We start from the raw sequence: 22,291 nt of genomic DNA on the forward strand, positions 1-22,291 counted from the left end.
TTATGGATTATGGATCCATAAAATGATTATGAATTATTATGGATGATTCTCTTTTTCTCAAAAACACACCGCACACCAGCACAACTGAAGACGAAGTCACGTAAAAACACAAGCGTTTGGATCTTTGTTTTAAGCTGGAAAGGGCCAGACCAACCCGCTGTCTAAATTAAAAGATATCTCTGGCTATTATAAAATAATAATTTTTCGTTGCATTATTAAAAATGCAAACATACCGTGAGTTACAATTTAAGTATAAAACTCATGGACGCAATACTTCCTGTTATTATGACAGATCTGTCATTTTCTTTGTTTTAGTTGAAGAATTTAGTTGCTGTGAATGACGGTAATGTTAATATTAATATGAATTAAGCATTATCAAGTAGATGGTAGATTAACGTTTAGATTTTCATTATACTATAATAAATTGCATTATAATCATTGTGTTTTATGTATAGTTAGTACCTTTCTCCAAATTAATTTAGCTGGATCTTTTTTTTATTTTCTTGAATTTTGTTTATTGAGGTTTGACTCAATGCAAACCCAAACATCAAATTTATGTTCACGGTTTTGTTGGCCAAACACAAAACTAGATTAGGAATTACCAGACAAGAAGTAACGCGGATTCGGAAGGTGAAACGCTGCTCTTTTAAAAGTTTTTAAGTTTTAAGAGACTCAAAAGTTGTACGTTGGTGTTGCAAGACCAGAACTTCAGTTGAAGTTGCCGGAAACAAGCTAGAGACAAGAGCAGAACAGTATTTTCTGGCTAATTTGAAATGTTTAAAAGGTTTAATCGAATTGCTCTTTGCCTTAGCCTGGGTAAACTCTGCCCAGTCTTCTTGACAGTGCACAGAAGCTCCTGGGCTTTTTATTTTTCAATACTTTATCACACCTTCTACGATATAATGATGTTGATTTTAAAAGTACCATGCCGAAGCTCGAAAGACAAACAACCTAGTACAATTCCTCCTTGTATACCTACGATAAAATCTTAAAACGTCTTAAAACGTCCTTGCATCGCTGGAGATGGGGATTGTATAGAAAGTTAAGCTCTCCTCTTCCTTTCAGGAAACAAAGTAGATGTTTTGGTTTTCCTTTAAGAAAAGGAAACAACTGTACTTACTGCATTGGTTTCATCTTAAAACTCGTGATCTTTTCAAGCCAACTAATCTTTAATCTTTAATCAATTAGTTAAAGTCAAAAACAGCACTAGAAATAGACCTGAAGTTGTCTTTATGGTGAGACAAACTGTAGTCTAAGTTTTGCTACACAATGATGTAGTGTAGCCAGCTTAGGTTTTATGACAAAGTGTCATTCAGTCCTCGAACATTCTCCACAATAGGTGACATCAACGCTGCTTCATGCCTGTGATTCTCAGGCTTCCTTGCAGACTGATGGTTCTCTGCGCCATTTTGTTCACAGAGGAAATCCAGGATGTCTGAGAACAAACTGACACGGTACCCCACAGTATGAAAACGGATGTCCCGCCTCCCCACATTTCCTTGACCCCCCCGCGTAACAACAACAACAACAAAAAAAAATACCCCCAACTCTCACCCCAAAACAGACAGGCAACCCTACCACCAGCCTTCTCCAAAGCAGACAACCGCCATGAAAAGCGATTGCATCAATTTCGTGAACATTGTATTATAGAAATGGCTCTAATTCAATGTTAATTTTTAGAGACTTGGTAAAAAAACAAACCCCAACATTCAGCCCAAAATACCTTAAGTTTGTTGTTGTTTTTTTTCTCGTCACGGTTCAACAAAAGATTTTGTTCTGGAGAATAGTTTCTAATGTGTGCAGAAATCTTTCGTTTGTATTGTTAGCGTGTTTTAAGAACATTTCACTAAAGGATTTGTATGAAGTGGGTGTGTTCTATTTTAAATCTATTTAAATTCGGTGAGTGATATTGAATTTGAAACATTGATAAGCGATCTTCTGCATTGTTTTGTTACACAAACACGGCAGCTGTATTTAAAATCTTTAGTAGTCTCTCAAAATGCGTGTTTCTATAGCGTACGTTTAATTATTACCTATATTTATTGTGTCCAAAAAATTCAAGATGTGTGTTAATTAACGAGCAGACATTTTCTTTCAGCCACTACTCTATGTTGGAATGATGTTTGCTTTATCGATCCTTTATAGCTTGATTAAATATTTCATTTAAAATAAGTATTTTAACATTATGAAGTCGTTTTTTCTATTCATATTTAGCCATGGCTAAAAATGTTGAGCGCGTTAAATCCTGTTTTGGAATACAACTTTACACAGAAAACTACAAAGAGATACGTGCCTTCCGAGCTTTATAACACAGATAGAACACGGATTATACCCAATATACATTAAAACGCTTGCAAAGCAGTCTTTTCGGCGCATTGTTTTCCAGAATTAACACGTGACTCCAGAGAATGAACTTGCAAAAAAAAAAACAACTTGCAAACTTTTAAAAATGAAAACAATAAAAGGGGTTCCCTGGGTGTTTTGATGAACATCACTAGAGTGCAAAATATCTAGAAATTAAGTCCCTCAGTGTCAGAACCCTCGTAAAACTCGCTTTCGACAGATTTTTGTCCCACAAGGCCTCGGTCCCGAGCGCCATGCATTTTACCACATCACTTGCGTCCTTTGAACACACTATTCCAGATTTAAAAAAAAAAACCGATATAGCCCTATATCCTTTATTTCGGCTACAATTAGAAGAGATCGATGTTATTTTAACACGTTTTCTCGGTAGATTGTATTTGTTAATCTTTCAATCGCGCACTCACAATACACCCTATATCTTCTACAGATCTTACCTCACCTGTCCATCACGTAAAGTAATCACTGTTGCTCTTGTTATTCATTTATTTGGTTGGTACCTTATCCAAGGTCACGTTTCTACCCATTGATACAGCCAGGCGTTTTACTGGAGCGAAATGGGTGAAGTACCCACGACAGCGGTACATCACTTGGGATTTGAACCCACAACCTTTTGAGTCCGAAGCCCCTATAACTAATATTCTACAGATCGAGACGTACCACCGAAAGAAAATGTCTTCGATTTTATTAGGGATAAGAATACGGTGTGTTATTTTTAGCCACCCCCCCAAAAAATGCAGAAAAGAATGACAGTGCATTTTATTTATCAAGAGTCACGTTTTAGTTGAATAATGTAAAACCGATCTTTGTGTTCTGTTTGGGGGGGAAAAAAAGAAACGGTAACCTACACGCTAACAGCAAGCCCCGCGCTCAGAATAGGAGAGAGACACTCTCTGCTTCACAGACAAGAAGTATTCCTCTTCAAATCCTGAAGCCCTTTTGAATTCACGCCCTGACTTACATCAAACGCTTTTTGGCGATTAACCGCACAATCAGGTTCCCGCAGAACAGGGGGAGAGTGGGGCAGAGAAAGGCGGGCTCCTTTCCGCTGGACAATACCATTATTTCAGCTCCATTGGGCAGGAATGCCAGATTTCACAGCCCGCTGCTCCCTCCACTCCGGGCGCCACCACAGCGCTGCCACAGGACGGCCGCCTCCGAGCAGCCTAGCGGCCACCCGAGCGCTCACTCCGCTCTCCAGCCTCGCACTAGCTAAAACCGCAGAAAACACCCCCCCCCCACCACCCCGCCGCCTCCTCCAAGAAAATATCAAGTAATTTGTTTAAGAAGGAGTGCAGATCAGACTGGGACTGGAGAAAATCACTGTCCGTCAACAATAACACAACAGGATTCTAAAACAAAAACAACAACAACAACCACACGAGTGAATTAATTTCGTAATGCTCCACTCTCGGGTCCCACTTTAGGGGTGTGGAAACGTCACTGCATTCCTAGGAACGTTTGTTATTTCGCGATCATTGCGCTGCTCGGAGGAGAAACTTCGACTTCAAACCCAACGGTGAAGCGTAACTTTACTATTCACTTTTAACACACACACACTTCGTGATCCTTCATATACCACCCATAGTGCAAAAGTTTGTTTGCCCTTTTTATTTTAGTTTTATTTTTTACCGAGTGGCTGTAAGCCCGTGGGTACTCCAGGCGCCTCCGAGTTCAGGTGGAAACGGGCTGGCTGTATCGGCTCTGTTCTTGGTCATTCCAATTAAACTCGAGTAAATGCCTTTGTTGTAAACACGAGTTAGCGAATCGTTATGGTAACTGGAAATTGACTCTTAGTTGCCCCTTCTGGATAAATATCCCCCCCCCCCAACGAAATGTTTGGTGGACTTCGGGAGGGGAATCTAAACAGGCGTTTTCCCTTCGGAACAACTGTCAATCCAGAGGGATCGATATCTGTAGTATTTCCGGACAGTCAGGCCTATACATTCCAGTCCAAGAATACCGCCGACGCAGCCTGACCACGTTTATCGACCTCATGCACGCCTTTCCATACATGAAACAGCGAATACAAACTTTAACGACGCATTCAACGTTGGCAGGCGAGAAGTGCCTTTATAACTTTACCGTTCGTCTGGATCGTCCCGAAATCGAGCTACTTCAAACGTTTCTTTTTTTTTTTATTGCTAGCGTGGTAATCAGCTGTAAAACTACAGCGGCCCAGCGCGGACGACTCGGTGCGCTCTGTGATCCGCGCACCCTGGTATGTCAAAAGGTAACTGACCGGCAGTTCGACTCCACTGACCCTAGCAGGTAAGGCAGCGAACAGGCCTGTTTCTGCACGGTATTTGGTCAGAGAGTTTGGCGAGGTAATAACTCTCTTACAGAAAAGGTCTGTTCTTTTTGATCAACTCATTATCAGTGTGGTGTATACATGCATGTGCTAATTGATTTATCTCCTAACCGTGAGAGTGGAGCTCCATAAAGAAGGGGGGAAAAAAAATCAATGGAGATCTACGAGAGAAAAGGCGGGTAATATGGAATTTGTGAATGGAAGAGAGTGTTTGTGTATTCATTGTTAAAATAAAAGTATACTATGACGCGCCTTGGTATGTGACCAATCCGCGCTCCGGTAAGATTGTTAAATACCCCAAAATTTAGCCAATGGCGTATCACGTGGCAAAGACTAGCGCAGGAAGCGGCCAATCGGAAAAGGACATGCAAATAAGGCATCTGCTCAGGCAGGATCTGAATGTCAACTAGTCAAAGATGGAGTCTGGAGTGCGGAGGCCGCGAGTCTGACCATGGAAGGTTTGCAAATTTGATTTATCTGACCAGCTGAGGGAAAAAACCCCGCAATTCCTGCAACACCAGACGGAGTAAAATACCGGGGAGCGAGAAAAAAAAAGTTGGAGTTTTTTTTTTTCCCGAAGCCTGCTTTCCTAGTCCTTTCGCCAACTTTTCTCCTTTTCCCCCCTTTTTTTCCCCCTTTTTCCCCCTCCTCCTTACGGATTGCCTCTCTCTTGGCCCAGGTACCATTCATGAAAATTTGGGGGTCCTCTTTCTGTTTGTGAGTAGCATCCGGGCGACTGGGCGGAAATGGCGGGAGCTCACGGCTAAACTGGGGGGGTCGCTCAGGACGGGAGGCATTTAACCCAACTGCGGGGGAGTGAGGTACCGTGGCAATTAAGGGGCATTTAATTGGGGGGTGTCAAAGCGCTGTAAGGCGCAGGTTGTTGTCTTCAAAAGACTGCTGGACCATTTCAGTGTAGCTGAAGTAAAGATTTTTGCAGAAAAGACTAAAAATGTTACGCGTGCCGAGTACAGTGAATTCCTGCCTATCCGCGAAGCCGGGGCTGTCTGCAGCCGCCGCCGACCCGAGGTGACGGCGGAACCGCTCAGAGCTGATGAACTCGTAACTAAACGCATTATTTCGTAGACATGTGCGCCGTGTTATTAAAATGTAGCTTGTGACAGACCTCCGACTGGACCGACGCGAAAAGGGGGAGAGAAAAAAAATTCCCCGGAGAAAGATCTCGTGTTTTTCCACGGCGTGTGAACTGGCCAGTTGGGTTGTGCTCCTTGTGCATCTGGGCAGTTATTTTCCTGAGGTGTTTTTGTTTTGTGAAATGATCGGTCTGTGTAGTGCAAGTGTATTTTTAAAACCAGCTTGGATTAAGGAGAAGACGCACACAACTTTCACTGGCGTCAGGCTTCTCGTTTGGAAACCCTACGTGAAATCGTGGATTTATTGAGCAATAACAGACGAAAAATGTTTCTTGTTCTCCCGGTGGCTGGACGGAATTTGGGATTTTTTTTTTAGCAAGTAGCGTATTTGGGATTGAGTCGATAGTGAGTCGGATTTGTGTTTTTTTTTTCTGATGAGAGAAGTTTTTGTGGACAGTCACATCAGGCTGCAAATCTCGGAATAGACGCGCAAAATCAAACAGTTCAATTTTTGCAGATGTTGCACATAAAGATCCTCCTAGTATCCCCCCAAAAACATTTCTGAAATTGCTGAAGATTAGGAAGTAGGCTACATGGCCGTATAAAACACTGAAAGTATTGAGGTTTTCATTGTACTCTGTAATTACAGCTACAGTGTCGCTTAGTACCACTATACTGAATAAGGAATACCCCGCCCTTGTCTGCTCTCCCAAAGTGATAGCAGAGTTTTAAGTTGCCACTTTGGCACAGGGGATAAAGATAGTACACATTAAATGAAAGTTTCTGGTATTGTGTCGCGGCAGTGTGCACTGTGCTCCATTTTTTTCCCCTTCATGTTTTGTTCTTGAATAACGCGGTTTTCATACAGTACGTGGGATATGTGTTTTTTTTTTTTCGTGAAGAGGGTGACTCGGTGTATTTGTTCAAGCGACTTGGAATGCAGTTTTGGAAGAATTTACCAAGGTGCATGTGCGTGTTTTTCACGGTGTCTCTTGGACCTTGCTGAAAAAGGTGCGTTTCAATATCTTGATATCTGAATTGAAATATCTGAACTCTTTCAAGTTTTAAGCGTAATTATAATTATGTAACGTAATGGTGTGCCTTGTATACAAATGCTGTTTTTTTTAATTAAATACACAGTGATGTTTGCTATTATGTAACTAACACAAGGGCATTTTTTATCGTTACTTCTCCATAGTAAAAAAAATCCATGAATGCGTTTTCGATAAATGAAACGAGATTTTAGTTGACATCTGTAAATGTGGCTTGTTTTTCTTAGCTTCTGCACTGGTAGAACACACGGGAACGCATTTCATGTTTGTCAGTGTGATCATCGACAGTTTTCATTCTTGTAACGAGAAATGAATTTTGGCCAGCGACTTATTTGGGTTTTGTTGTTGTTGTGCCTTGACGACTTGTCCTGACGGTTAAGTATCGCGGGCAGGACAATGAAAAGTTTTTCGAGGCGAACGTGGTGTCGTGTCGTTAAAATTGAAATTGCAATCGCTGACCGCAGCCAGAGGATTTTGTTAGAAGGAAAAGTTAACAAAACTAAAACGTAGCCTTTTTTTAAAAAAAAAAAATACTGTATTAACAGTGACGCTAATCCATTTTTTTTAATTTTTCGTCTCGCCGTTCATTTTAACTGACATGGCTTTACTGTTTTGTTGTCCACGGCTCTTTTTCTGTTGTACTACTGTGAAAAACAGATGAGCAGTGCAATATTAAAAGGGCATTGGCTGACAGAAAAGCGACCCCCCTTTCCTAAACTCCCCTTCTGCACCCCCCCACCCCACTTCCTAAAACCTCCCACCCTGTTCGGATTGACAAACAAACCTACTGAAAAGTTATTTCTGACGATTTTACTATTCTGTCCACGTGTAGAGATAAAGAAAAAGTGTTCTTTCTTTATTTGATCAAACTCAAGAATTGTTCCTCGAGTCGTCAGATTAACGGGGGCTGGAGAATTTGTTTTTTTTTTAACAGGGGGCGGGTTTAGCCCCAGCCATAATTTAATGATGGACTGGTTATTGCTTGATTCTCGGCTGCTTGGTGGTTTGAGGTGTGTTTTGTTATTTATTTTTTACCATTTTGGGCCGTTGGAAACTGCATTTGTCTGTGACCAGAGATTTCAATAGCCCACACCGAAGAATGTAAGAATCAGGGAACTGTTCAGAACCTAGAAAACTAAACTTTAAATGGATTTCACGACATTTATTCCAAAATCGGTAAACGGCATTTAATTTGAGCCTATTTACTGGAAGGCCTTACAGGCCACGGTTTGATTTGGAAGCATAACGTATAGACTAGCTCATTTCTAAAATACATGTAGTCTCCAATTAAATAACAGGACTACGGGGTCACGTGTGAGAATGATCCCCCCTTTTGTAGCGTGTTTACACTTTTAGCTCACACCTTTGATGCGCAACTAAAACCAGCGTTGTATTGGAAATGTATTTGAAGCAAAGCTCTTCGATCGGTCCGAACGCTGGTGCTGAACCAGCATCGGCGAGGAACAGGGACATCTGTACCACACAGCGAACACTACATTCCAGATGGACAACTGAAAAAGAACACTTTCTTTTTTTTTAAATTAATATTCATTTGTCAGCTTTTGTTTTTAGGGAGCATTTTTAGGGGTCTGGTGGCTTTTCCGTCACATAAAGGAAGGAATTATTTGATATCGTTGACAGGTACCCAGCTCCTTCTGCTGCTGCTCCTAGTGTTATGAGTCCCCGTATCCTGATATTTTGCTGTTATCCCTCGACTGGGGTTTTCCGAGTTATGCTGTGGCCATTTGCTATGACAATGTTGCACTACTGTACTACTCACTCAAGCAGTGCAATAGTATTGTCATAGCATGCGGTCTCCGCGGACACGCACGACACCGGGTCGAGCCGTTCCTAAGCCGCCTAAAACGATTTTTATTCCTAAATAATTAAAACGAGTAGCCGAGCGCACAATACAGGCGAAGTTCTGGCGCTTTCAACGACGTGAGGGTCGGGCCTGCTTTCCGCTGGGCCCTGAGCAATCTATAACTCCCTTCGCTGGCCTCTCCTCCCCAGTCCCCTACACTAAGTGTGGAAGCATCAAACGCGAATTTGGGGGTTCGCCCTGTTCCGCCACATGATGCGTGACACCTCGCAGTGATCTTTGGAATCGCAGGGGGAACGTGAGTTATGTGATCGTCCCTTTCGTTCAACCTAGCTTGATAGGTTTAACCTTAGGGGGGAAAAAACAGCCACAGACCCCGCCTCTGTGAAAAGGGAACATTTTGTTCTACCACAGTAGTCTTGATTTGCATTGTAAACCACGTGTTGGATTGAGTTACATTTGAACAAAACCTTTAACTCCACACATTTCCGAGTTCATTTTGACACGTGTTTTAAAGTTTTTGCTGCTGGTTGGAATGCGGGTTGGAAGTTTGCTCCTCAGTTATTCGCATCTGAAGTTGTTTTCTTTAACCGATGATGAAATGGTGTTCTTAATCTGTTAAATGAAACTCTTAAGGGCGTTGTTGTATAATTATATATATATATACACACACACCATATATGCATTGACTCAATGCTGTCAGATAGGGGATCCAATTCGCTTTTCTGTTTGAATTCGGATCTTGACACCGAGAAAATGCTGACATGAGCAACACGTTTTCAGATTTCTCTAAAATGGCCCACGTCAGAAACGAATTTATTAACAATTCCAATGTATTGGTTTCACTCAGAGAATGGTCTCTTATTAAACTTTGTGACAAGAGAAATTCTGCCTGTCCTCTGAATTGAAAGGGCGGCGTAAGGAACGTAAGTCTCCATTTTGCAAATTCGCGAAACACCAGGGTTTTAAATGGGGTGCGCGTATTTAATAATAGTGTGTGCTTTTCTGATTTTCAGGGAATATACTAAAATGGTCAGAGAAGCAAGATCTTTTAGCTTTTAGTTGTTGAGGTTAGTATTATAAGATATTATTAGGATTTAAAAGCACAATGTAGTTTAAATGATTTCCACACTTACTGACTGCATGCAGAGAGACGTAATAGCACAGGCTAATTCTGTCTGACCATTTTATAATGTTTCAATCCGTATATTTCTAAAGACTTCAAAGAAACCATATTCTTGCGTCTCTGAATCGGGAAGCCACGTATTGAAACGCGGACAGAGGAAAAACGTTATTTAAACATGTCTTTTGGTTGTATTTTGTTATAGGCCTATAGTTGTAGGATTTGAAAAGAAATCGAACAATACCCCACAGATCCTTTAAGCTGAAAAGATTCAAATAATTAGCCAGCACCGAAAACAACTTATTGCATAATATTTTTTAAAAAAGAGGACATGAAAAGCAAAACCAGTTTGTACAGGAGCGGCTAGCTCTTAATAAACCATTTTCCAGCTATTTAGGCTTGACGAAAATAAAAACTCTGGGAGTATAAAATGCCTTTTGTGGAACTGTTATTTTTTTTAAAAAAAATACACACAGACTAAAACGCCACAGCTGTGCATTCCCGTATTTAAGGGTGTTGTGAAGAGTTGATTTCTTTACAGAAAATGCCAATAACGCCACAAAACCCCCCAAAAGGTTCAAATGTCAGAAAGAGAGAAGGGGCTGAAGGCGAAATGTGTGCGCGGAGGCAGCATCCAATTTGTGACAGGTCGCGGGGGGAGGGGAGCGCGTTTTGTGGAATGTCGGGAGGCAGGTCCTACAGTGGGCGCGGGGGGAGGGGTGAAGCCAGGGTACAACTTTTTACTCTTCGGCCGCAATAAAACCTGTATCGGGAATCACAGCTGCCAATGAGCGCTGCCACTCGCAGCACTGGGTACGCGCTTAGATTTTGGTCTGAAGGTGCAACATATCGATAATTACCCCCCACCTCACCGCGTTTTTAAAATCTCAACCCACAGGCCGGCCTTGGTTTAGTGTGTGGGTAGGCCTGTGAGCTTAGGAGTTTCTGGACTTGGTTGTCTCTTCCATAGCCCTCACGTTTGCTACAGCATTCTGTTCAGTGTGTCCCTCCTCTTCTGGGTATCTTTTCCTGAAGTATTTCTGACGTATTAGTACGTACGTGATCACCATCATAATACACCACCACTCTGCATTCTAGATGCCCGTCCATGTATTGAAAATAAGACGAGCCGTGTACGGAGACGTGGAATACAGCCTCAAATGGCACTTAGTTCTTTGTTTATGTGGTATATGAGCTTTTTAACACAATAAAACAATAAATTGAGTCTGTAAAGAAGGCTGCTCACCGGCTCTCCTCTCAGGCTTGCACACGTACATAGGTAGGGGCTGTGTGATAACTAACAGGCCTACAGAAAAATTCTCATGGACAAATTTAAAACGTATAAATCTATTGGATAGGGCTTGAGCACGTCGCTTTGTCTATGTAATTGGTATAGTCATGCATTTGCTATTTATTGTTCTTGTTATTAACGTGCTATTGCTGGTGTGCTCGCCATTTTAAATAAACACATTTTAGTGTTTTAGAATTATGCCATAAATTCTGGGACAGGTCAAATCTTGTTCGGTAGCGTGGAATCCGAGGGGAAGGCACGAAGCTTGTGGTAGCTTGCTGAATGCTCTCAGGCAAACGTTAGTGGAATGCAAAGAATTAAAAAGAGCAGTACCCCGTACTAATTCACCAGCGCAAGAGCACCCGGGATCTCGCACACGCTCATGGGACTGTAGGACACTTGGGAATGTGTGTTTCTCGAATAACACGAGGCACACGCAGCTAGGGGCAGTTTCCCCTGCTGTTTCATGCTATAGGCCTTCGGTTTTTTAAGAAAAAAAAATTCTGGGAATCCAGCGAAATTAGAAGAAAATAACTGGGCGCAACTCGGAGGATAGTACTCGGACATTAGCTTTCGTGTTGTTTCTTCGGTATACGGTGCTGAAAATCTCTAGTTTTATTTGCGAAGATGACATTGTACTTAAGGGCACTGTTTGTATCTCGCTGTTCCCCATCTAAGAGGCAACAAGAGGTACTTCCAAGATATTTCAAGAAAATACACAGGATGGTGGGAGGGAGGGCGAAAGCCTCTTTTAAAATATTCTGTACCCCCCCCCCAAATAATTAAAAACAGTAGTATCACTCACATCTGTTTTTTCTCCAATCGTCTCAAAGTTTCTATTTTAATGAGGGTCAAGGTTCAGAGTTTCTTCCACTGAAAATAATGGGGCCTCTGGAAGCCGTTTGTGTGGAGACTGCCTCTCGCATTCTCTCAAATAAGAACAACATGGCGGAGATGCATTAACCTCGCTACATAACCTATTTTGTCGGTTTTTGAAGCATTATTGAAGTTTCTGAAAAAGGAGGCGATGGAGAAAGGCGAAGTTTAAGACCTCGTATGAAATAGTGGAATTACATTTGAACTGTTTTTTTTTTTCTACGCTCCCAATAGCTGATGCAGTTCAGCTTTAAAATGAAAAATTGAGCTTGTGGCTTCCAGGCGAACACCGGTACATACAACAACAAGGCCAGAATTAAACCACGGACCCCAGGAAGCTGTCAGGCATTCGAGCTAGTGTGTATTTTGTTCACTCGAAACACACGGAGCTCTTACGCGTAGCTGCAAAACCCAGAAACGACACTAGCTTTCCACCCCTTTAAAAGTTCTTAAAAATCATTCGAGGCTGCGTATTTTTTTTTAACCGAGGGAGGCAAACTGAACGCAGAAAGGAAAAACCGCGCTGAGGCGTAGATGCTGCTTTCTTCCAGTGTGTGATCTGCCTGGTGAAAATGTTTTTTTTTCAGAAGCAATGCAAAACTGGAAGAAGGAAAAAAAAGTTGGGAAAAGTAAAGAGGTTATTAAAAGCGAAGCTCAACTTGGGACACTGGATGTAGGCTAATCGAACAGACGCACAGAGCAGGAATAGAAGCGGGACTGTTAACTAGGCAGACGTAAGGGTTTTATTCAGCTTTTAACAAACGTGTAAAAAAATCACCTTTGGAAAAAAAAAGCTTCTGTTTGCCTCAAGGTCCGGTCGATCTCCCCCTCCCACCTCGAACGTGACGCAGACATCAAAGGACGGAAATGTGCTACCACTGCCGTGCGGAGCGTGAGGGATCTGAGTGGCATAGAGCAGATCAATGAGGAATTCTTAAATTAGCCAGGAATCCATGAATTAAGGGATTGTCTCGGTACTTCCAGTTCCTTTAATCCTTTTGGAAGCTTAGCAGGGGAAGTTTCTGTGTGTGTGTGTCAACGAAAGGAGAGGGAGAGTGTTTGTGACAATCTGCTTGTTTACTTTGTATTACTTCTGCTACTGTTGTTGCTTTGCTCGTCTACATATACACTTCCAGTGCGCTGATAGCCGCGGATGATGACAGAAAGTGTTTGTGTAACTGATTTAAAAAAAAAAATATTTACAGATGTTAACCTAGCGTTCGCTTAGGATTGACCAGTTTTGTTTTTGTAAACCAAAACTAAGCAGTGCATTTATTCATATTAGTGGTGTGCTTTTGTTTTTTTAAAAAAAAACGTTTTTAAATTAGAGATGGGTTCGTATCGTTGTTAGCGAAATAAGGTTGGAGGGATTATTTGACTAATAAGTTTATTCATCTGGGCAACGTCAAAAACGCCTCGTGCCTTCAGTTTTATCTGGCCGCTCGTGGGGGCTTCACGAGAATACGAATGGGATTGTGGGGTTTTCTTTTCCTTTTAAGATCCAAAATGCACATTGGTGGGGAATTCAGACTAATGGCCGATTTTCAGGCACGCGCCATTTCCGTGCCCACCAGCAGGGCCTGGAATTCGCCGGACGTCAGCGCAGCGAGCACGTGACGGGGCTGGGAAGACGTGTGCGTTTCTATTGGACGCCTTCATCATTCGAAGCTACACAGGTAGGTATTTTATCATTGTTCCGTTTCCCCCTCTTCTTCTCTCGCTCCCTGTGTCTCGGGAAGATAAGAAGACGGCCTCCCACCAGCATAACCACGATCCACCTTCTAGACGAGACCCTATCAATATTGCCTCTGCTTTTTGTGCATATGTGGAGTAGTGCAATATTGCTTATAGGGTCTTGGTTTCGAAGGAATGTCTTCCGAGTGTGGCAGTAGTTAATTTTGTGGGGGCTTCTGAATTATTGCATGCATGGTAATAACTTACGCCGAATGACGGCGCCCTGAAGAAATCCGTCTCTAGTGGTAAATTGCTATTTGGCGAAGCTACGCACATTTAGCTGAAGCGTCACAGACGTGCTTTAACACACAGTGTCAGACTGGGGTTTTGCAGATAGTGGCTGTAGGAGGAAATTGCGGAATGGATCACACGGGGGTTTCGTAATGTAGAGTACTAAGCGGTGGGTTCTGGGTGAAAGTTGCTTGCAGACGTTTTCAACACAACGCAAATTCTGGACACGAATTTGTTACAAAGGCTTAAAAACAAGCATCTCATCTTAGGCGATGGGAATTTGAAATCGGAACCACTGGGACTATAACTACCGAGTCAACTGCAGCAAGTTTCACAAGGCTTCCCCGAGAGCCCTGGAGAAAGAAAAACGAGACATTTAACCCCAATGTGGTCCCTTCTGATTCATTTTTGCCTTGAGGGAAATGGGCAGCGTTTGGAACCGTTTTTAGTGCCTGTCCGTCGTCATTGTGGCCCACTTTGCTTCTAGTGCGAGGAAACGTTTTTTTTTCCCCTCGACCTGGGTCTGTCCTGGGTCATTGTGGTCTATCAACAAATTAGCAAACCGGCAGTGTACTGTGGAGTTTTAATTAAAACAAAGTAGCAGGAAAAGACAACCCCGCTTGTTTTGTTTCAGGACAAATTAGTTGAAGTTTTTTTTTCTTCTTTTGCGTTAACGGCGAAATTGGGGATCGCTTCGAATCGATCCAGAAGGAATCTCACTTTGACGCGACAGGGAGAGGGAGTGGGTGCCCCCCTGTACCACAGCAAGGAGGGTCTCTTGGTTCCGGACGGCGACCCGGCAAAGACCTGCTTCTCAAACGACAGAAGATATAGTAAACTTTTTAGCTATGGCTAAGGACCGGTCAGCCTCTCCTAAAATACTGACCAGTATATTTATATAATCGGTGTATTTTGTTTCACAATGTAATGTTCATATCCTGCTTAAGTTTTTTTTCGGTTTTACGTATAATAAGGCATAATTCAAATTTGTAGCGTGAGGAAAATTGGGGAAAAGTCGATAGGTCAGCTGACCAACAATGCTTACGCCTTTGAAAGTTTCATGCTTTTAGATCGACTGCAGTGAACTGAAATCCCTATTAGTGCACTGGAGCTGGCTGTAGTTCGGATGATGATGAATGCGCTTAACAGCTCGCTTTAAGGTGGTGGGAGATGGTTTTTGTGTTTGGAGCGGTGTGCGACAAACCTGCTTTTATTGCATTTAGTCTGTGTCGGTCTTATAATATAACTTTGTTTCAGTTTTTGACGGTTAACTTGACAGGACCCTCCGCCCGATGGCAAAGGTTTCGGTGTTAGTCCTCGTAATGAGAGAGAGAGAAAAAAAAAACACCCTTAGCATGATAAAGAGATTTAAAGGTTTGTTCGTGGTGGCGGTGGGCCCTGCCTAGTAACAGCAGATACATCGCCAGGTGCCTTTGAGGTTATTTGTGTGAATTGGAAGTTGGGAACCCTTCTCTCGAACCTGCGTTGGATGTGACGCGCTGTCTTGGGCTACAGCGGACGGAATCGAGCGTGTTGCCTGAGACTCTTTCCCTGTTGCACTACTGTGACAGCTACAGCTAGCAGTGCAATAACGAAAGGGCGTCAGACACACGGCTATCTCCTCCCCCGAGCCGCAGCGTGAACACCATGGGACCCGGCGTGTTCGTGAGAAGACGGGGGTGGGGAGGCCCTTGATCTGAAATAAAAGTGTGGATATCTTTGCGTGCAATTGTATTTTTGTGTTGACAAGAAACGTGTCACCGGTTTCTCCGACGTGATGAACGCCGTGGAAGGGGAAAGCGAATTGGTAAAGTGTCCCTAAAAAAAAAACATAATACGTGTAATCCGTTCTGCCTCCATTCCCGCTGTTCCTGTCCCGTGAAGTCGGTGTGTGGCGCTGAAGGGCGTTTGGAATCGTGTGGGGTTTTTGCTGGAGGAAAGGTCAAACTGCGCAATTGCAGCGGGGACAACTTCGCTGGCTTGCTTTAGATTTAAAAGCGTGTTTTGTCGGCGGTCAAGGAGGCAAACGAATCACGATCTCACCACTGTGTAGGCAGAATATGTGTAAATTACTAGGATGTTCACAGCGCCATTCCCTGTTGAAAATGTGATCATACGATGCCAGAAGAAAGAAGAGGAGGAATTGTTGTAAAGGGAACTGTTCTGAGAAATTGTGCTGTGCCCTTGCCGACGTATGAAATAAAAAATGCAATACGTGATCTAATGTTGGACCTCATCTTTTCTTTGACAAATGGACAGACGCCATGCTTTGCCCCCGCTGAGCGATCGAGTGTCCCATGTATAACGCGTACAGCGGTTATACACTGCCTCCAGTCCTCCTCCAAGACCAAAGACGTTCTTGTTCCCATTAATTATAACGCACATGTTTACTTGGGGGGAGGGTTACAGATTTGCTTACAACTGCACTTAAACCTGTTGTCTCCTACTACTCAAAGGTATCCATTTAAGCAGCTTTTTATAATGTCATATATTTCTGTTTGACAGTAGGTCTTTTCTGACTCCCCCTTGCGTTAGCGCTTCTTTAGGCCTGAGGTGACCCGACTCCTGGGTGGGCCGAGGACGCGCGATAAACCTCCCTTCTTTCTCACTCCCAGCGCTCCAGTTTTCTTCCCATTCTCTCTCCTCTCCGCGGGGCTTTGTGGTGTTAAAGGGTCTTTCAAGTGTCAGCAATGTCAGGAATGGGCACTGCCGGTCAAAGTAATGCCCGGTTACCATCAGAGCAGGACCTATAAAGCCCCATTGTTGGTTTGTGCTGACCTGCCGCGGGGCTGGTCAGGGCGAACCGCGACAGCTGCCGAGAGGCGGCAGCGCTTTTGAAGATGGAGGAGGTCGTGACCTCCAATCCAGCTGCCCCCTCCCTCCCTCCTTCCATTCTGCTCCCAGGCCCCCAGTCTCTGGCGAGTCAGTCCGGGAAACGAGATGGTGCCTACTCTCTTTCGCTATCTGTGTTTTCTTGAAATAAGGAAGATAAGTACGAATGCACGTTCCAGAAAATCACTTCCACTTTAGTGAATGGGAGATACAGCGGCCTCACTTCGAAGACAGGCAGTCAGGGATGTGATGTGACAGCCCGGATTACTTAACATACTGCTGGGACCGCGAATATTTTTTTTGGGGGGGGGGGGGGGGGGTCGTTTTCCTTTCAAACGCTTATTCTAAATTCATAAAAGGCCAGCAAAATCCTGGGTTAAAGAACCACAAAGCCCTTGTATGCATTTTTAACGGTAAACCAGCGTTTACCGTAAATGTACATTCCCGAGGTTTGAGGTGAGACACGTGTGACACGACGCGTAGGCTCCACTGAGTCCTGAGACCCTGCTCTTTTCGCAACAGACGAATCGCAGGGTATGAAACCGCCTCACCGTGTTATTTTCAGATTGCATACTCCCGGTCAGTTATTCCTTAAGAAGAACCGTTTGACCTAGCATCCTTCCTGCCGCATCCGTAATCTCTTAGGACGAGGTGTCTGATCAGCGTCTGTAAGCTTGCGTGTAATTTATAGGAGCCGTAGTATTACTTTAAAGTTCCATGTTTGCGTAGGAAAACGTACGAGGCAGTGTTCTTGTTTCGTTTTGTAATTTCCAATCGGCAAGCCATAACGCTAATGTCCGTTCTACAGTTCTTCATAATCTCATGCCTCAAGGTTTTTAATCAAACCGAATTCTCGGACGCCGTATCATTAAGCTAAAAATAGGTATAACCACAAACCATGTGATGTATGCTACATTGCCACCATTTAGGGATCTATATATACACACCAGGATCCTACGGACAATGTTAATAATGGAAATTAGAATAATAATGCCCAAGTCGTCCGAGCTGACAAACGATCTGAAGGACGCATCCAATAAATAAATTAGACTTTATGTAGAGAAGCACAGGGAAGAGCAACAGAATGACTTGTCTTCTACTCTGCCTGCTTTTCGAATTGGGAAATGATATGCCTTGTATGTATATTTCATGTAATCCACCATTGTAAATTTCTTGGTGAATCTTATGGTTAGTGTTCGGAAGCTTCTCATTTACAATGCGGCACAACGTGTCTCCTTGAGGCGTATCTTAGGTGACGCCCCCTAGAGGTGAACACGGATGAGAGCTTGACGAAAATACTCGGGACACACCTCCTCTAAAAACTTAACATGTATCGCTTACAAACATTAATCGGTACAGGGTATTCTTAAAACAGTTTCCCCAACCCATTCGACCAGGCCCACCTTTCACACCAAACACGGTCAACGAGGCTCAAATGACGGTTTCCAAAAATTAATTCCAAATCTAGTGTCCCAGAAATCAACCCTGTACATTCTTAACCTTCATCCGTGAAATACAGGCACGTCGCTCTGCCTTTGCGCGAGTTTAACGCTTTATCCTGTTACCATTGGTAATGTCAACGAACCTAGGTAAAAAAGCTGTAGAATAAAGAAACATTTAGCTACAAATGACAAACTTTACAGGATATGTATACAAGAAGTAAAGAAAATTATATTTCCTTTAAGACAAATAAGAATTATGTTTTAGGCGAAATCTTTAAGTTAAAAAAAAAACATAGGAAAACCAACACATAAACCATCTTATTAAATGCCTATTACTATTACAAATGTTATTCGTAATATTTTCTCGGAAAATTTCCTTGTCGGCCCATTCCTGGAAGTATCGGGACGTGTTGAAATGGATTCAAACCGAACACATCTCGTATCTCGCCCAGAAAAAGAGAGTCCCCCTGCATGAATTTGTTAAACGGTTTGTTCAACAGCGTATGGAGGCAATGTTTACGTGTTTCTAGTATGTGAACGAAAATCCACGTTACGAAATAAAGTGTGGTGTAACCTATAACGTGATGCGTTTACTATGTGTTGAAAAATATTTCATTAATTCCTGAACGGTCAGTGTTTTCGTTGTTTTAAAATATTGCCTGTTCCACACCAGGTCTCAGTCGGTTTGATAACTTAATGATCATGCTTGCAATGTGTGAGGATCACCAAGACGAAAGTAAAATAGGAATCGCTTGCAAGTAAATTAAGCCTGCTTGGAACCCAAAAAATAAATGTAAGGTTTTTTTAGTAGGTTAGTCAACATTTTTCGTGTCTAGTGAAAAATTTAAAGATTTTCGACCAGGGAAAAAGTAATGAAATATAGATTTTAGTCAACGTTATGTACATCACCATTATTCACGAGTGCAACACCTTCATTAGTGTTAATTAACACTGGAACAATTAAAAATAGGGAAACGTTTTTGTAGTTAAGTCAGTTGGGGAAAAAACCCTGCGTCGGGAGTTAAAGAATAGAATACACACACGATCTTAAAAAAAAAAAAACATTTTCACTTAGAAGGTAAAGATTCTGTAGTTTACTTGTAGCGAGGCTGAGAAATTCTGACTATCAAACACCTACACACCTCATAATAATTGTATTCCCCCGAGAGAACAGGATATAGCCTGAAAAAGGTGCCGCTACAACTGGGAAGTCAAGATATAAAATATTTTAATAGGGTGTGACGTAGAGCAGGAGCGACGTACGTGTGGGTTTCAGCGAGGTGAGTTGAAGCCTGTTTTTTTCTTCTGAGAGAAGAGGAGCTGAGTCACATGGGCGACAATGCTTGACGCGTAAGCTTTAATACTATCCATTAATTCTTCTTTTTCATGTTTAGTAATATTTCTTCGTTGAATACTGACACTACGAGGGTGGGGAAATAGCGATTCTTTATTCACTCATTTGCTTAGAGCATCATCATAGGTAGAAACCTGGATTGTGTGGTAAACGAATCTTGTTTTCTTTTGTGACCAACGCAGTCGAGCAGATTGAATATATATTTTTCATTGCGTAGGCTGAAGCACTGGTGTACGTTACGATGTGAAATGGTTCTGGTCAAATTTTCATCTTAACTTTGAGCTAGTTACTAGTCATTTCTAGCAAGAGCTCTTCATGGATGTGTGGATTTGAGGAGAAGGCTTTGATTTTTTTTTAAACTTTCCCTATAGACCTGGAATTCCTATATTAATGTATTGGTTTCAGACCATAATTTTTAAAAGACGTGGAAGGTAAAGGGTTCTTTCCTCAACTAATCCAATTGCCCTTATAAATGCATGGTTTAATTGCAGTAACCTTGCTGTCTTAATGTGGCAACAAGAAGTGTGATTAATCCTCTGCCTCTTGGAAAACGAGATCTTCTGAACGAAAATTTCTGGTTAAATACAAAATAAAGCATTCAACAAAAAAAGAGGGAGGGAGGGACAGGGCATATTGCTGTCAGTAAGACGGTTATACTGCATTTATACGTACATCTAAAAGCTCATTTTCACCTGACTCTAAATAGCAGTTCATATCTGGTACAAATCAGCAGCTAACCGTAATCAATATGATCTCCAAGATGGAAGACGCTCCTACAACAACCTGTATGAAGAAGCGTTTGCCAGTGCTGAACTCAAAACTATGAATTATGGCGCCACCATCTGGTCATTACGTACAGTGTCGCAAAGAAACTTTGAACATGAAGACACACACGGTGCTGCCGCAAATGCTCCAAAATACCAGAAAACCAGCGTAATACAATGAGGTCGTCTGATTCTTCATATACCAATTTAAATAAGTGTACGGAGGGAAATATGTCTTTAAAAATGACTTTGACATGGGAAAAAATAAAACACCAGTTTTACAGAATTAACACAAACCGTAAACAACATACCAAACAAGTTTATACAGCTGATTAAACACTGAAACGTCTTCATACATATAGCAATATACACACTTCATCCTATAGCAATGAGGAAACCCCCTTTCATTCTTGCTGAGAATGAACAAGTAAACTACTTTTCAGTTTAAAAAATAATAATAATAAAAGACGCAAACGTACCTCATACAGGTCCGGGTAAGCGTAGCATCAATCTAAAATAATAGATCATTCAGTTCTGACCGAAATCTGGCGAGATTTTAAAGCACACACACTGACTAAAACAGTGACTGGCGGTCGGGCCACCTCAACTCCACCTGCAGAGCGGGCAGTAACTGGATAAGCGCCGCCTCTCCGAATTGCCTCGTGTTCCAATTAGTTCTCATGCAGGAATAATTAATTTAATTGTCCTGTCAAAGCTGGGCGCTCTGGAGAGGCAACAGCTGTTTGAAAAGCGGGTTAGGATACCCCCATGTAACATCCTTCTCGCGTGCTACGTATTGAGTTAAACAAGGGGTGAACTTTATATTAGCTGGTGATTTTAACAAAATTAATAAATAATAAATGTACATAAAATTAAATTCCTAATTGTAATGGTAGGCAGTGCCTAAGAATTAATCACGCCAGCGTGCCAAGTCCTGTCCTCCGTTACCCACAGATCACTGTAAGAACAAGGTGATGTGCTTAACACAATTCTACTACCTGTCCTGTTTCTGCGCTGCGTGGAAACCGCTGACCGCTGGTTGTTTATTTTATTTTAAAAGCAGCAGCTTTTAACCCAGTAACTTGAAAAGTCTAGTCATTTTTTAGAATAAAATCAACTCCCCCTTTGATTCACAATACAAAATAAAGAATCTAGTCCATTTAAAAAAAAAACTACATCATTTGTGAACTTAAACGTTTTCAAAAGCGTTCCTCTTATGCAGACAAATTTCAAATGGTAAGGGCTTGCTTTAGACTACCCTGTGTGGTGTGCAACTTATTTTTTCATCAATTATTTTTTTTCCCCATTTACGTTGATTAAAGAATACCACATAATCACTGTGTGCATTTGTTAAATGTGTTTCTCACATTTTAGTGCATTTAAAATTCCTCACACTCTGACAACGGAGTTCAAATTCTACTTTTGAGATTTGCTTGGAAAGGTGAGGGGATACAGTGTGGGATCAGTTTATGAAAGCAGCATCATACATCCCTGAATCCGAGCCTTCCCTGGATAAATTCAGATGAGCAAAACCTGGTTAGGAGCTACTCCATCCTCACGTTAGCTACTGTGGTAAGAGAGAGATCAAAATGAAAAGAAAATGGCTTCTAACAAAAAGAACCACATGACCTCTCAATTTTGCATTATAATAATCCTTACAATTATATAGCTCTTTTCTGGACACTCTGCTCAACCACCACCAGTGTGCAGCCCCACACCCCAGCTCTCACTGGGGAGGAGAGCAGAGTGATGAAGCCAGTTCAGAGATGGGGATTATTAGGAGCCCATGATTGGTAAAGACCAAAGGGAAATGGGGCCAGGACACTGGGGTAACACCCCTACTCTTTTCTAGAAAAACCCTGGGATTTTTAATGACCACGGAGAGTCAAGACCTCAGGTTTATGTCTAATTCCAAAGGATGGCACCCATTAACAGCATAGTGTCTCCATCACAATACTAGGGGTACAAGGACACACAGAGACTGCAGGGTGAGTGCCCCCTACT

The 22,291-nt window shown here is 42.3% G+C and overlaps 1 long non-coding RNA gene across 1 annotated transcript in view; it reads right to left on the reverse strand.

Annotated features, from left to right (window-relative positions):
• Positions 1 to 22,291, reverse strand: part of LOC148641425 (uncharacterized) — a 173,520-nt gene that overhangs the window by 72,225 nt on the left and 79,004 nt on the right. The gene's annotated exons all lie outside the window — the stretch shown is intronic.

The sequence above is a fragment of the Lepisosteus platostomus genome, chromosome 24, assembly GCF_059453375.1.
Source record: "Lepisosteus platostomus isolate fLepPlt1 chromosome 24, fLepPlt1.hap1, whole genome shotgun sequence".
In the NCBI taxonomy this organism is placed as follows: domain Eukaryota; kingdom Metazoa; phylum Chordata; class Actinopteri; order Semionotiformes; family Lepisosteidae; genus Lepisosteus; species Lepisosteus platostomus.